The sequence below is a fragment of the Pleurodeles waltl genome, chromosome 10 (assembly GCF_031143425.1).
Source record: "Pleurodeles waltl isolate 20211129_DDA chromosome 10, aPleWal1.hap1.20221129, whole genome shotgun sequence".
Classification (NCBI taxonomy): Eukaryota; Metazoa; Chordata; class Amphibia; order Caudata; family Salamandridae; genus Pleurodeles; species Pleurodeles waltl.
In genome coordinates, this window is record NC_090449.1 from 416,489,249 (window position 1) to 416,505,850 (window position 16,602).

The following is a 16,602-nucleotide window of genomic DNA, read 5'->3' on the forward strand; positions in this document are numbered from 1 at the left end:
GCTAGGCAACAATGTGAAGATGTATTTTCAGAGTTTCTATCAGTAAGTTTTAGTTTAGAGCAGTGGGAATTGTCCACTGAACCTATTTGTAGTGATGGAAATGCCAGACAGGGATGCTGTCTCAGTAAAGCCATAGCTGGGCAAAAACTTTGTCCATATGGCTGGAAGAGAGAACAGGGATGCTGTTTCTCTTGGGTTGGAGCAGGGCAGGGATGCTGTCCTATCAGCTCCACACTAGGGCAGGGATGCTGTCCTAAGTGTTGTGAGGCAGTGCAGGGTTTCTGCACTAAAGTTTCTCTGGGAGGGTTGGAGGGATGCTCCGTGTTAACTAAAATGGTGCTCTTTTTCTCACCAATGTTAGTTATCCCACAGAGAGGTACTTCCACCTCAGGGAGTACAGTTTTGCCAACTGATGATTCCCTTGGAACAGGTGCCACCCCAGGAGAGGTTTCTCCCACCACAGGAATAGTATCCTGAATGGTAGGGTGATTAGGGGATACTGTGATACCCTTTTTACCTGTTGATGGAGAGGGATCCTGAGTTTTCAGGCCTTCTCTCCTTTGCTTTTTCATTTCACTTGAAATGAGAGGGAACAATTCCTCAGGGATGCCCAGCATGGCTGCATGGGCATAAAACTCTACATCAGCCCAACCTGAGGCCTCTAGGTCATTACCTAAGAGACAGTCTACAGGTAAGCTAGGTGATACCACCACCTGCTTAGGGCCAGTAACTCCACCCCAACTAAACTGAATTATAGCTAAGGGAAGAAACTTAGTGGAGTTATGGACATCAATAATCTTATACTGTTGTCCAATGATGTGTTGTTCAGGAGGCACTAGGTTTTCAGTCACCAAAGTGAAACTGGCACCTGTGTCCCTGTAGGCCAAGGCCTCGACACCATTTATTGAAACTGTCTGCCTGTACTTATCCATTGTAAGGGGACAAGCAGCCAGTGTGGCAAGGCCAGTGCCACTAGGTGTGACAGAAACTGTCTTGGGACTGATTACATCAGTTTCCACTATGGACCCATAAGTGAACCCAACTACACCCTTTGCTTGACTGTTGCCAGCAGTCCCACCACTAGTACCACTACTGCTAGGGGCACTAGAGCTTGATGTATTAGTGGTGGTAGGCTCAGGGGGTTTACCTGGACAGGACTTATCCCCTGGCCTATGGCCTCTGTTTTTACACACAAAGCACCAAGGCTTTTTAATGTGTGCAGGTTGGGAAGAAGAGGAAGAATTTGTTTTATCCCGACCCTCTGAAGAGTGTTTAAGATTTGAAGTGGAATCTTTGGTTTTACCCTTATCCCCATGCTTATCTTGAGATTTTTCACCACCTTTCTTCTTATTGCCATCTTTGTCACCCCCTGTATGAACTTTTCTGTTCACCCTTGTTCTGACCCATTTGTCTGCCTTCTTTCCCAATTCTTGGGGAGAGGTCAGATCAGAGTCTACCAGGTACTGGTGCAACAAATCAGACACACAATTATTAAGTATATGCTCTCTCAGGATTGTGTTATACAGGCTTTCATAATCAGTAACTTTACTGCCATGTAACCACCCCTCCAAGGCCTTCACTGAATGGTCAATGAAATCAACCCAGTCTTGTGAAGACTCCTTTTTGGTCTCTCTGAACTTTATCCTGTACTGTTCAGTGGTTAAGCCATAACCATCCAGGAGTGCATTCTTAAGAACTTGGAAATTATTAGCATCATTTTCTTTTACAGTAAGGAGCCTATCCCTACCTTTTCCAGTAAATGATAGCCATAGGATAGCAGCCCACTGCTTTTGAGGGACATCCTGTACAGCACAGGCCCTCTCAAGTGCAGCAAACCACTTGTTAATGTCATCCCCCTCCTTATAAGGGGGAACTATCTTGTGCAGATTCCTGGAATCATGCTCTTTTGCAGGATGACTATGGGGAATACTGCTGCTGCCACCATGGGTTTCTAAACCCAACTTCTGTCTTTCCCTCTCTACTTCTAAAGACTGTCTATCCAAATCCAGCTGTTGCTTCTTGAGCTTCAGTCTGGTTTGTTCCACTCTCAATCTATTGAGCTCCCTTTCTAACAATCTGTCATCAGGGTGGGTGGGAGGGACATTTCTAGATACAGAGGTGTGATGGGAATGAACAGAAGGAGACCTGTCCCTTACAGAGGGCACCCTAACAGCTTGGCTACCAGTATAATGTGAGAGCACACCATTAGTATGGTGTGATTCAACCTCTGTACCAACTATGCTAGACTGTCTAGTAATGGGCAGGTTGAGAAGTTTCTTTCCTGAACCTTTTCCTGGGGGAGTCCCTGAATCAGATTGAGAACCATTAGCTACTTTTTCTACAGATTGGGCACTTATGGCCTTATCCTGTACTCTAAGCATGTTAATTAACAGTTCTAAGGAAGGATTTTTCCCTACACTCAAACCTCTCTCTATGCAGAGACTCCTTGCTCCTTTCCAGCTAAGGTGATCATATGCAAGTTTGGACAGTTCAACATTTTTTCCTGTGCCAGACATTTTTTAGAGAGAGTTAAAGTGATAGAAAAAGAGAAAAAAGTTTTCAGAACTTTTTGGAAAGACAGAAAAAACTTTTTAAACTTTTAAGAACTTTTTGAAAGTTTTAGAAGTACTTTTCAGCACTTAGAAAAGAGTGAAAAGAGGAAATGCAAAACTTTTTGGCTATGTGTATATACACTGACCTTGTTTTGTATATTTTTCTCTTATGAAAAGTACAATGACAAGAGTGGTAAGTAGTCTCAAGCACTTATCCCACCACTGCACAACCAATGTAGGAGGCTGGACTGGCTTGTAGTGAGTACCAAGGGGTACTTGCACCTTGCACCAGGCCCAGTTATCCCTTATTAGTGTATAGGGTGTCTAGCAGCTTAGGCTGATAGATAATGGTAGCTTAGCAGAGCAGCTTAGGCTGAACTAGGAGACGTGTGAAGCTACTACAGTACCACTTAGTGTCATATGCACAATATCATAAGAAAACACAATACACAGTTATACTAAAAATAAAGGTACTTTATTTTTATGACAATATGCCAAAGTATCTTAGAGTGTACCCTCAGTGAGAGGATAGGAAATATACACAAGATATATATACACAATAGCAAAAATATGCAGTATAGTCTTAGAAAACAGTGCAAACAATGTATAGTTACAAAAGGATGCAATTGGGGAAACATAGGGATAGGGGCAACACAAACCATATACTCCAGAAGTGGAATGCGAACCACGAATGGACCCCAAACCTATGTGACCTTGTAGAGGGTCGCTGGGACTATTAGAAAATAGTGAGAGTTAGAAAAATAACTCTCCCCAAGACCCTGAAAAGTGAGTGCAAAGTGCACTAAAGTTCCCCTAAGGACAAAAGAGTTGTGTTAGAGGAATAATGCAGGAAAGACACAAACCAGCAATGCAACAACTGTGGATTTCCAATCTAGGGTACCTGTGGAACAAGGGGACCAAGTCCAAAAGTCACAAGCAAGTCGGAGATGGGCAGATGCCCAGGAAATGCCAGCTGCGGGTGCAAAGAAGCTTCGACTGGACAGAAGAAGCTGAGGTTTCTGCAGGAACGAAAAGGGCTAGAGACTTCCCCTTTGGTGGACCGATCCCTCTCACCATGGAGAGTCGTGCAGAAGTGTTTTCCCTCCGGAAGAACGCCAACAAGCCTTGCTACACGCAAATCGTGCGTTTGGCGTTTTTGGACGCTGCTGGAGCCCAGGAGGGACCAGGAGGTCGCAAATTGGACCTGCAGAGAGAGGGCACGTCGAGCAAGACAAAGAGCCCTCACTGAAGCAGGTAGCCCCCGGAGAAGTGCCAGAAACAGGCACTACGAGGATGCGTGAAATGGTGCTCGCCGAAGTTGCACAAAGGAGTCCCACGTCGCCGGAGACCAACTTAGAAAGTCGTGCAATGCAGGTTAGAGTGCCGTGGACCCAGGCTTGGCTGTGCACGAAGGATTTCCGCCGGAAGTGCACAGGGGCCGGAGTAGCTTGCAAAGTCGCGGTTCCCAGCAATGCAGCCCAGCGAGGTGAGGCAAGGACTTACCTCCACCAAACTTGGGCTGAAGAGTCACTGGACTGTGTGGGTCACTTGGACAGCGTCGCTGGATTCGAGGGACCTCGCTCGTCGTGCTGAGAGGAGACCCAAGGGACCGGTAATGCAGCTTTTTGGTGCCTGCGGTTGCAGGGGGAAGATTCCGTCGACCCACGGGAGATTTCTTCGGAGCTTCTGGTGCAGAGAGGAGGCAGACTACCCCCACAGCATGCACAAGCAGGAAAACAGTCGAGAAGGCGGCAGGATCAGCGTTACAGAGTTGCAGTAGTCGTCTTTGCTACTATGTTGCAGGTTTGCAGGCTTCCAGCGCGGTCAGCGGTCGATTCCTTATCAGAAGGTGAAGAGGGAGATGCAGAGGAACTCGGCTGAGCTCATGCATTCGTTATCTAAAGTTTCCCCAGAGACAGAGACCCTAAATAGCCAGAAAAGAGGGTTTGGCTACCTAGGAGAGAGGAAAGGCTACTAACACCTGAAGGAGCCTATCAGCAGGAGTCTCTGACGTCACCTGGTGGCACTGGCCACTCAGAGCAGTCCAGTGTGCCAGCAGCACCTCTGTTTCCAAGATGGCAGAGGTCTGGAGCACACTGGAGGAGCTCTGGACACCTCCCAGGGGAGGTGCAGGTCAGGGGAGTGGTCACTCCCCTTTCCTTTGTCCAGTTTCGCGCCAGAGCAGGGGCTAAGGGGGTCCCTGAACCGGTGTAGACTGGCTTATGCAGAATTGGGCACATCTGTGCCCAACAAAGCATTTCCAGAGGCTGGGGGAGGCTACTCCTCCCCTGCCTTCACACCATTTTCCAAAGGGAGAGGGTGTCACACCCCCTCTCAGAGGAAGTTCTTTGTTCTGCCATCCTGGGCCAGGCCTGGCTGGACCCCAGGAGGGCAGCTGCCTGTCTGAGGGGTTGGCAGCAGCAGCAGCTGCAGTGAAACCCCAGGAAGGGCAGTTTGGCAGTACCAGGGTCTGTGCTACAGACCACTGGGATCATGGGATTGTGCCAACTATGCCAGGATGGCATAGAGGGGGCAATTCCATGATCATAGACATGTTACATGGCCATATTCGGAGTTACCATGGTGAAGCTACATATAGGTAGTGACCTATATGTAGTGCACGCGTGTAATGGTGTCCCCACACTCACAAAGTTCAGTGAATTGGCTCTGAACAATGTGGGGGCACCTTGGCTAGAGCCAGGGTGCCCACACACTAAGTAACTTTGCACCTAACGTTTACCAGGTAAAGGTTAGACATATAGGTGATTTATAAGTTACTTAAGTGCAGTGTAAAATGGCTGTGAAATAACGTGGATGTTATTTCACTCAGGCTGCAGTGGCAGGCCTGTGTAAGAATTGTCAGAGCTCCCTATGGGTGGCAAAAGAAATGCTGCAGCCCATAGGGATCTCCTGGAACCCCAATACCCTGGGTACCTCAGTACCATATACTAGGGAATTATAAGGGTGTTCCAGTAAGCCAATGTAAATTGGTAAAAATGGTCACTAGCCTGTTAGTGACAATTTGAAAGTAATGAGAGAGCATAACCACTGAGGTTCTGGTTAGCAGAGCCTCAGTGAGACAGTTAGGCACCACACAAGGAACATGTACATGCACACCTATGAGCACTGGGGCCCTGTGTGACAGGGTCCCAGTGACACATACATATAGGCCACAAACCTATGAGCACTGGGGTCCTGACCAGCAGGATCCCAGGGACACATAACAACCATACTGAAAACATAGTGTTTTCACTATGAGCACTGGGGCCTGGCTATCAGGATCCCAGTGAGACAGTGAAAACAGTGACAAACACCCTGACATACACTCACAAACAGGCCAAAAGTGGGGGTAACAAGGCTAGAAAGAGGCTACTTTCTCACACTGCCGCCTTCTCAACTGTTTTCCTGCTTGTGCATGCTGTGGGGGTAGTCTGCCTCCTCTCTGCACCAGAAGCTCCGAAGAAATCTCCCGTGGGTCGACGGAATCTTCCCCCTGCAACCGCAGGCACCAAAAAGCTGCATTACCGGTCCCTTGGGTCTCCTCTCAGCACGACGAGCGAGGTCCCTCGAATCCAGCGACTCTGTCCAAGTGACCTTCACAGTCCAGTGACTCTTCAGTCCAAGTTTGGTGGAGGTAAGTCCTTGCCTCACCTCGCTGGGCTGCATTGCTGGGAACCGCGACTTTTGCAGCTTCTCCGGCCCCTGTGCACTTCCGGCGGAAATCCTTTGTGCACAGCCAAGCCTGGGTCCACGGCACTCTAACCTGCATTGCACGACGTTCTAAGTTGGTCTCCGGCGACGTGGGACTCCTTTGTGCGACTTCGGGTGAGCACCGTTTCACGCATCCTCGTAGTGCCTGTTTCTGGCACTTCTCCGGGTGCTACCTGCTGCTAAGAGGGCTCCTTGTCTTGCTCGACGTCCCCTCTACCTCCTGGTCCAATTTGCGACCTCCTGGTCCCTCCAGGGCCGCAGCAGCGTCCAAAAACGCTAACCGCACAATTTGCAGCTAGCAACGCTTGTTGGCGTTCTTTCGGCGGGAAAACACTTCTGCACGACTCTCCACGGCGAGAGGGATCCGTCCACCAAAGGGGAAGTCTCTAGCCCTTTTCGTTCCTGCAGAAACCTCAGCTTCTTCTGTCCAGTAGAAGCTTCCTTGCACCCGCAGCTGGCATTTCCTGGGCATTTGCCCATCTCCGACTTGCTTGTGACTTTTGGACTTGGTCCCCTTGTTCCACAGGTACCCTAGATTGGAAATCCACAGTTGTTGCATTTTTGGTTTGTGTCTTTCCTGCATTATTCCTCTAACACGACTTCTTTGTCCTTAGGGGAACTTTAGTGCACTTTGCACTCACTTTTCAGGGTCTTGGGGAGGGTTATTTTTCTAACTCTCACTATTTTCTAATAGTCCCAGCGACCCTCTACAAGGTCACATAGGTTTGGGGTCCATTCGAGGTTCGCAATCCACTTTTGGAGTATATGGTTTGTGTTGCCCCTATCCCTATGTTTCCCCATTGCATCCTATTGTAACTATACATTGTTTGCACTGTTTTCTAAGACTATACTGCATATTTTTGCTATTGTGTATATATATCTTGTGTATATTTCCTATCCTCTCACTGAGGGTACACTCTAAGATACTTTGGCATATTGTCATAAAAATAAAGTACCTTTATTTTTAGTATAACTGTGTATTGTGTTTTCTTATGATATTGTGCATATGACACTAAGTGGTACTGTAGTAGCTTCACACGTCTCCTAGTTCAGCCTAAGCTGCTCTGCTAAGCTACCATTATCTATCAGCCTAAGCTGCTAGACACCCTATACACTAATAAGGGATAACTGGGCCTGGTGCAAGGTGCAAGTACCCCTTGGTACTCACTACAAGCCAGTCCAGCCTCCTACATTGGTTGTGCAGTGGTGGGATAAGTGCTTTGAGACTACTTACCACTCTTGTCATTGTACTTTTCATAAGAGAAAAATATACAAAACAAGGTCAGTGTATATACACATAGCCAAAAAGTTTTGCATTTCCTCTTTTCACTCTTTTCTAAGTGCTGAAAAGTACTTCTAACTTTCTAAAAAGTTCTAAAAAGTTTTTTTTCTCTGTCTTTCTAAAAGCTCTGACAAACTTTTTATCTTTTTCTATCACTTTAACTCTCTCTAAAAATGTCTGGCACAGGCCAAAATGTTGATCTGTCCAAACTTGCATATGATCACCTTAGCTGGAAAGGAGCAAGGAGTCTCTGTGTAGAGAGAGGTTTGAGTGTAGGGAAGAATCCTTCCTTAGAACTGTTAATTAACATGCTTAGAGAACAGGATAAGGCTAGAAGTGCCCCATCTGTTGAAAAAGTAGCTAATGGTTCTCAATCTGATCCAGGGACTCCCCCAGGAAAAGATTCTGGAAAGAAACTTCCTAGCCTGCCCATTACTAGACAGTCTAGCATAGTTGGTAATGATGATGAGCCACACCATATAAATAGTGTTGTCTCACATCATAGCAAAAGCATTTATTCTCACCATACTGGTAGTGATGTTTCTGTTAGCCAAGCTGTTAGGGTGGCTTCTGTAAGGGACAGGTCTCCTTCTGTCCATTCTCACCACACTTCTGTTTCAAGGCATGTCCCTCCCACCCACCCTGATGACAGATTGTTAGAAAGGGAGCTCAGTAGATTGAGAGTGGAACAAACCAGACTGAAGCTCAAGAAGCAACAGCTGGATTTGGATAGACAGACTTTAGAAGTAGAGAAGGAGAGACAGAAACTGGGTTTAGAAACCCATGGTGGCAGCAGCAGTATTCCCCATAGTCATCCTGCAAAAGAGCATGATTCCAGGAATCTGCACAAGATAGTTCCCCCTTATAAGGAGGGGGATGACATTAACAAGTGGTTTGCTGCACTTGAGAGGGCCTGTGTTGTACAGGATGTCCCTCAAAGGCAGTGGGCTGCTATCCTATGGCTATCATTTAGTGGAAAAGGTAGGGATAGGCTCCTTACTGTGAAAGAAAGTGATGCCAATAATTTTACAGTTCTTAAGAATGCACTCCTGGATGGTTATGGCTTAACCACTGAACAATACAGGATAAAGTTCAGAGAGACCAAAAAGGAGTCTTCACAAGACTGGGTTGATTTCATTGACCATTCAGTGAAGGCCTTGGAGGGGTGGTTACATGGCAGTAAAGTTACTGATTATGAAAGCCTGTATAACACAATCCTGAGAGAGCATATACTTAATAATTGTGTGTCTGATTTGTTGCACCAGTACCTGGTAGACTCTGATCTGACCTCTCCCCAAGAATTGGGAAAGAAGGCAGACAAATGGGTCAGAACAAGGGTGAACAGAAAAGTTCATACAGGGGGTGACAAAGATGGCAATAAGAAGAAAGATGGTGAAAAATCTCAAGATAAGCATGGGGACAAGGGTAAAACCAAAGATCCCACTTCAAATCTTAAACACTCTTCAGAGGGTGGGGATAAAACTAATTCTTCCTCTTCTTCTCAACCTGCACACATTAAAAAGCCTTGGTGCTTTGTGTGTAAAAATAGAGGCCATAGGCCAGGGGATAAGTCCTGTCCAGGTAAACCCCCTGAGCCTACCACCACTAATACATCAAGCTCTAGTGCCCCTAGCAGTAGTGGTACTGGTGGTGGGACTGCTGGCAACAGTCAAGTTAAGGGTGTAGTTGGGTTCACTTATGGGTCCATAGTAGAAACTGGGGTAGTCAGTCCCAAGACAGTTTCTGTCACACCTAGTGGCATTGGCCTCGCCACACTGGCTGCTTGTCCCCTTACAATGGATAAGTACAGGCAGACAGTTTCAATAAATGGTGTTGAGGCCTTGGCCTACAGGGACACAGGTGCCAGTATCACTTTGGTGACTGAAAACCTAGTGCACCCTGATCAACACATCATTGGACAACAGTATAAGATTATTGATGTCCATAACTCCACTAAGTTTCTTCCCTTAGCTATAATTCAGTTTAGTTGGGGTGGAGTTACTGGCCCTAAGCAAGTGGTGGTATCACCTAGCTTACCTGTAGACTGTCTCTTAGGTAATGACCTAGAGGCCTCAGGTTGGGCTGATGTAGAGTTTTATGCCCATGCAGCCATGCTGGGCATCCCTGAGGAATTGTTCCCTCTCATTTCTACTGAAATGAAAAAGCAAAGGAGAGAAGGCCTGAAAACTCAGGATCCCTCTCCATCAACAGGTAAAAAGGGTATCACAGTATCCCCTAACCACCCTACCATTCAGGATACCAGTCCTGTGGTGGGAGAAACCTCTCCTGGGGTGGCACCTGTTCCAAGGGAATCATCAGTTGGCAAAACTGTACTCCCTGAGGTGGAAGTACCTCTCTGTGGGATAACTAACATTGGTGAGAAAAAGAGCACCATTTTAGTTAACATGGAGCATCCCTCCAACCCTCCCAGAGAAACTTTAGTGCAGAAACTCTGCACTGCCTCACAACACTTAGGACAGCATCCCTGCCCTAGTGTGGAGCTCATAGGACAGCATCCCTGCCCTGCTCCAACCCAAGAGAAACAGCATCCCTGTTCTCTCTTCCAGCCATATGGACAAAGTTTTTGCCCAGCTATGGCTTTTCTGAGACAGCATCCCTGTCTGGCATTTCCATCACTACAAATAGGTTCAGTGGACAATTCCCACTGCTCTAAACTAAAACTTACTGATAGAAACTCTGAAAATACATCTTCACATTGTTGCTTAGCTAAAAAACTTCAAACAGGGTGGTTTACATCCCCACAGGGAAGTAACCATATAGTGGATGATAAAGGGAGGGACCAGTCTATTGCAGAGCTACTCTCTACTTATCACCACTTAGACAATAAAGTCTCAACTGGCCAAGGTGTAGGAGGCTGGACTGGCTTGTAGTGAGTACCAAGGGGTACTTGCACCTTGCACCAGGCCCAGTTATCCCTTATTAGTGTATAGGGTGTCTAGCAGCTTAGGCTGATAGATAATGGTAGCTTAGCAGAGCAGCTTAGGCTGAACTAGGAGACGTGTGAAGCTACTACAGTACCACTTAGTGTCATATGCACAATATCATAAGAAAACACAATACACAGTTATACTAAAAATAAAGGTACTTTATTTTTATGACAATATGCCAAAGTATCTTAGAGTGTACCCTCAGTGAGAGGATAGGAAATATACACAAGATATATATACACAATAGCAAAAATATGCAGTATAGTCTTAGAAAACAGTGCAAACAATGTATAGTTACAATAGGATGCAATGGGGAAACATAGGGATAGGGGCAACACAAACCATATACTCCAAAAGTGGAATGCGAACCACGCATGGACCCCAAACCTATGTGACCTTGTAGAGGGTCGCTGGGACTATTAGACAATAGTGAGAGTTAGAAAAATAACCCTCCCCAAGACCCTGAAAAGTGAGTGCAAAGTGCACTAAAGTTCCCCTAAGGACAAAATAGTCGTGTTAGAGGGAAAATGCAAGGAAAACACAAATCAGCAATGCAACAACGATGGATTCCTGACTGAGGGTACCTGTGGAACAAGGGGACCAAGTCCAAAAGTCACAAGCAGCTCGGAGATGGGCAGATGCCCAAGAAATGCCAGCGGTTGGTGCAAAGAAGCTCTTACTAGGCTGAAGAACTGTGAATACTGCAGGAACGACAAGGGCTAGAGACTTCCCCTTTGGAGGATGGATCCCCCACGCCTTGGAGAGTCGTGCAGAAGTGTTTTCCCGCCGGATGGACGCCAACAAGCCTTGCTACACGCAAATCGTGCGTTTGGCGTTTTTGGACGCTGCTGGGGCCCAGGAGGGACCAGGAGGTCGCAAATTGGACCTGCAGAGAGAGGGGACGTCGAGCAAGACAAAGAGCCCTCACTGAAGCAGGTAGCACCCGGAGAAGTGCCAGAAACAGGCACTACGAGGATGCGTGAAACGGTGCTCGCTGAAGTTGCACAAAGGAGTCCCACGTCGCCGGAGACCAACTTAGAAAGTCGTGCAATGCAGGTTAGAGTGCCGTGGACCCAGGCTTGGCTGTGCACGAAGGATATCCGCCGGAAGTGCACAGGGGCCGGAGTAGCTTGCAAAGTCGCGGTTCCCAGCAATGCAGCCCAGCGAGGTGAGGCAAGGACTTACCTCCACCAAACTTGGGCTGAAGAGTCACTGGACTGTGGGGGTCACTTGGACGGTGTCGCTGGATTCGAGGGACCTCGCTCGTCGTGCTGAGAGGAGACCCAAGGGACCGGTAATGCAGCTTTTTGGTGCCTGCGGTTGCAGGGGGAAGATTCCGTCGACCCACGGGAGATTTCTTCGGAGCTTCTGGTGCAGAGAGGAGGCAGACTACCCCCACAGCATGCACAAGCAGGAAAACAGTCGAGAAGGCGGCAGGATCAGCGTTACAGAGTTGCAGTAGTCGTCTTTGCTACTATGTTGCAGGTTTGCAGGCTTCCAGCGCGGTCAGCGGTCGATTCCTTATCAGAAGGTGAAGAGGGAAATGCAGAGGAACTCGGCTGAGCTCATGCATTCGTTATCTAAAGTTTCCCCAGAGACAGAGACCCTAAATAGCCAGAAAAGAGGGTTTGGCTACCTAGGAGAGAGGAAAGGCTACTAACACCTGAAGGAGCCTATCACAAGGAGTCTCTGACGTCACCTGGTGGCACTGGCCACTCAGAGCAGTCCAGTGTGCCAGCAGCACCTCTGTTTCCAAGATGGCAGAGGTCTGGAGCACACTGGAGGAGCTCTGGACACCTCCCAGGGGAGGTGCAGGTCAGGGGAGTGGTCACTCCCCTTTCCTTTGTCCAGTTTCGCGCCAGAGCAGGGGCTAAGGGGTCCCTGAACCGGTGTAGACTGGCTTATGCAGAATTGGGCACATCTGTGCCCAACAAAGCATTTCCAGAGGCTGGGGGAGGCTACTCCTCCCCTGCCTTCACACCATTTTCCAAAGGGAGAGGGTGTCACACCCTCTCTCAGAGGAAGTTCTTTGTTCTGCCATCCTGGGCCAGGCCTGGCTGGACCCCAGGAGGGCAGCTGCCTGTCTGAGGGGTTGGCAGCAGCAGCAGCTGCAGAGAAACCCCAGGAAGGGCAGTCTGGCAGTACCAGGGTCTGTGCTACAGACCACTGGGATCATGGAATTGTACCAACAATGCCAGGATGGCATAGAGGGGGCAATTCCATGATCATAGACATGTTACATGGCCATATTCGGAGTTACCATGGTGAAGCTACATATAGGTAGTGACCTATATGTAGTGCACGCGTGTAATGGTGTCCCCGCACTCACAAAGTTCAGTGAATTGGCTCTGAACAATGTGGGGGCACCTTGGCTAGTGCCAGGGTGCCCTCACACTAAGTAACTTTGCACCTAACCTTTACCAGGTAAAGGTTAGACATATAGGTGACTTATAAGTTACTTAAGTGCAGTGTAAAATGGCTGTGAAATAACGTGGACGTTATTTCACTCAGGCTGCAGTGGCAGGCCTGTGTAAGAATTGTCAGAGCTCCCTATGGGTGGCAAAAGAAATGCTGCAGCCCATAGGGATCTCCTGGAACCCCAATACCCTGGGTACCTCAGTACCATATACTAGGGAATTATAAGGGTGTTCCAGTAAGCCAATGTAAATTGGTAAAAATGGTCACTAGCCTGTCAGTGACAATTTGGAAAGAAATGAGAGAGCATAACCACTGAGGTTCTGATTAGCAGAGCCTCAGTGAGACAGTTAGTCACTACACAGGTAACACATTCAGGCACACTTATGAGCACTGGGGCCCTGGGTTACCAGGGTCCCAGTGACACATACAACTAAAACAACATATATACAGTGAAAAATGGGGGTAACATGCCAGGCAAGATGGTACTTTCCTACACAAGGTTAGCCTTATTGTCCTTCGTTTGGGGGGGGGGGGTTGTGTGAGAAAGTAGCCTCTTTCTAGCCTTGTTACCCCCACTTTTGGCCTGTTTGTGAGTGTATGTCAGGGTGTTTTCACTGTCTCACTAGGATCCTGCTAGCCAGGGCCCAGTGCTCATAGTGAAAACCCTATGTTTTCAGTATGTTTGTTATGTGTCACTGGGACCCTGCTAGTCAGGACCCCAGTGCTCATAAGGTTGTGGCCTATATGTGTGTGTTCCCTGTGCAGTGCCTAACTGTCTCACTGAGGCTCTGCTAACCAGAACCTCAGTGGTTATGCTCTCTCATTTCTTTCCAAATTGTCACTAACAGACTAGTGACCATTTTTACCAATTTACATTGGCTTACTGGAACACCCTTATAATTCCCTAGTATATGGAACTGAGGTACCCAGGGTATTGGGGTTCCAGGAGATCCCTATGGGCTGCAGCATTTCTTTTGCCACCCATAGGGAGCTCTGACAGTTCTTACACAGGCCTGCCACTGCAGCCTGAGTGAAATAACATCCACGTTATTTCACAGCCATTTTACACTGCACTTAAGTAACTTATAAGTCACCTATATGTCTAACCTTTACCTGGTAAAGGTTAGGTGCAAAGTTACTTAGTGTGAGGGCACCCTGGCACTAGCCAAGGTGCCCCCACATTGTTCAGAGCCAATTCCCTGAACTTTGTGAGTGCGGGGACACCATTACACGTGTGCACTACATATAGGTCACTACCTATATGTGGCTTCACAATGGTAACTCCGAATATGGCCATGTAACATGTCTATGATCATGGAATTGCCCCCTCTATGCCATCCTGGCATAGTTGGCACAATCCCATGATCCCAGTGGTCTGTAGCACAGACCCTGGTACTGCCAAACTGCCCTTCCTGGGGTTTCACTGCAGCTGCTGCTGCTGCCAACCCCTCAGACAGGCATCTGCCCTCCTGGGGTCCAGCCAGGCCTGGCCCAGGATGGCAGAACAAAGAACTTCCTCTGAGAGAGGGTGTGACACCCTCTCCCTTTGGAAAATGGTGTGAAGGCAGGGGAGGAGTAGCCTCCCCCAGCCTCTGGAAATGCTTTGTTGGGCACAGATGTGCCCAATTCTGCATAAGCCAGTCTACACCGGTTCAGGGGACCCCTTAGCCCTGCTCTGGCGCGAAACTGGACAAAGGGAAGGGGAGTGACCACTCCCCTGACCTGCACCTCCCCTGGGAGGTGTCCAGAGCTCCTCCAGTGTGCTCCAGACCTCTGCCATCTTGGAAACAGAGGTGCTGCTGGCACACTGGACTGCTCTGAGTGGCCAGTGCCACCAGGTGACGTCAGAGACTCCTTGTGATGGGCTCCTTCAGGTGTTGCTAGCCTATCCTCTCTCCTAAGTAGCCAAACCCTCTTTTCTGGCAATTTAGGGTCTCTGTCTCTGGGGAAACTTTAGATAACAAATGCAAGAGCTCATCCGAGTTCCTCTGCATCTCTCTCTTCACCTTCTGCCAAGGAATCGACTGCTGACCGCGCTGGAAGCCTGCAAACCTGCAACATAGTAGCAAAGACGACTACTGCAACTCTGTAACGCTGATCCTGCCGCCTTCTCGACTGTTTTCCTGCTTGTGCATGCTGTGGGGGTAGTCTGCCTCCTCTCTGCACCAGAAGCTCCGAAGAAATCTCCTGCGGGTCGACGGAATCTTCCCCCTGCAACCGCAGGCACCAAAAAGCTGCATTACCGGTCCCTTGGGTCTCCTCTCAGCACGACGAGCGAGGTCCCTCGAATCCAGCGACTCTGTCCAAGTGACCCCCACAGTCCAGTGACTCTTCAGTCCAAGTTTGGTGGAGGTAAGTCCTTGCCTCACCTCGCTGGGCTGCATTGCTGGGAACCGCGACTTTTGCAGCTACTCCGGCCCCTGTGCACTTCCGGCAGAAATCCTTTGTGCACAGCCAAGCCTGGGTCCACGGCACTCTAACCTGCATTGCACAACGTTCTAAGTTGGTCTCCGGCGACGTGGGACTCCTTTGTGCGACTTCGGGTGAGCACCGTTTCACGCATCCTCGTAGTGCCTGTTTCTGTCACTTCTCTGGGTGCTACCTGCTGTTAAGAGGGCTCCTTGTCTTGCTCGACGTCCCCTCTACGTCCTGGTCCAATTTGCGACCTCCTGGTCCCTCCAGGTCCGCAGCAGCGTCCAAAAATGCTAACCGCACGATTTGCAGCTAGCAAGGCTTGTTGGCGTTCTTTCGGCGGGAAAACACTTCTGCACGACTCTCCACGGCGAGAGGGATCGGTCCACCAAAGGGGAAGTCTCAAGCCCTTTTCGTTCCTGCAGAAACCTCAGCTTCTTCTGTCCAGTAGAAGCTTCCTTGCACCCGCAGCTGGCATTTCCTGGGCATTTGCCCATCTCCGACTTGCTTGTGACTTTTGGACTTGGTCCCCTTGTTCCACAGGTACCCTAGATTGGAAATCCACAGTTGTTGCATTGTTGGTTTGTGTCTTTCCTGCATTATTCCTCTAACACGACTTCTTTGTCCTTAGGGGAACTTTAGTGCACTTTGCACTCACTTTTCAGGGTCTTGGGGAGGGTTATTTTTCTAACTCTCACTATTTTCTAATAGTCCCAGCGACCCTCTACAAGGTCACATAGGTTTGGGGTCCATTCGTGGTTCGCATTCCACTTTTGGAGTATATGGTTTGTGTTGCCCCTATCCCTATGTTTCCCCATTGCATCCTATTGTAACTATACATTGTTTGCACTGTTTTCTAAGACTATACTGCATATTTTTGCTATTGTGTATATATATCTTGTGTATATTTCCTATCCTCTCACTGAGGGTACACTCTAAGATACTTTGGCATATTGTCATAAAAATAAAGTACCTTTATTTTTAGTATAACTGTGTATTGTGTTTTCTTATGATATTGTGCATATGACACTAAGTGGTACTGTAGTAGCTTCACACGTCTCCTAGTTCAGCCTAAGCTGCTCTGCTAAGCTACCATTATCTATCAGCCTAAGCTGCTAGACACCCTATACACTAATAAGGGATAACTGGGCCTGGTGCAAGGTGCAAGTACCCCTTGGTACTCACTACAAGCCAGTCCAGCCTCCTACAGGGAGGCTGCGTGGTACTTTCATTCAAAACCCCACAATTGGTAGAAGATATTGTGAGAGAAATTAGCCCT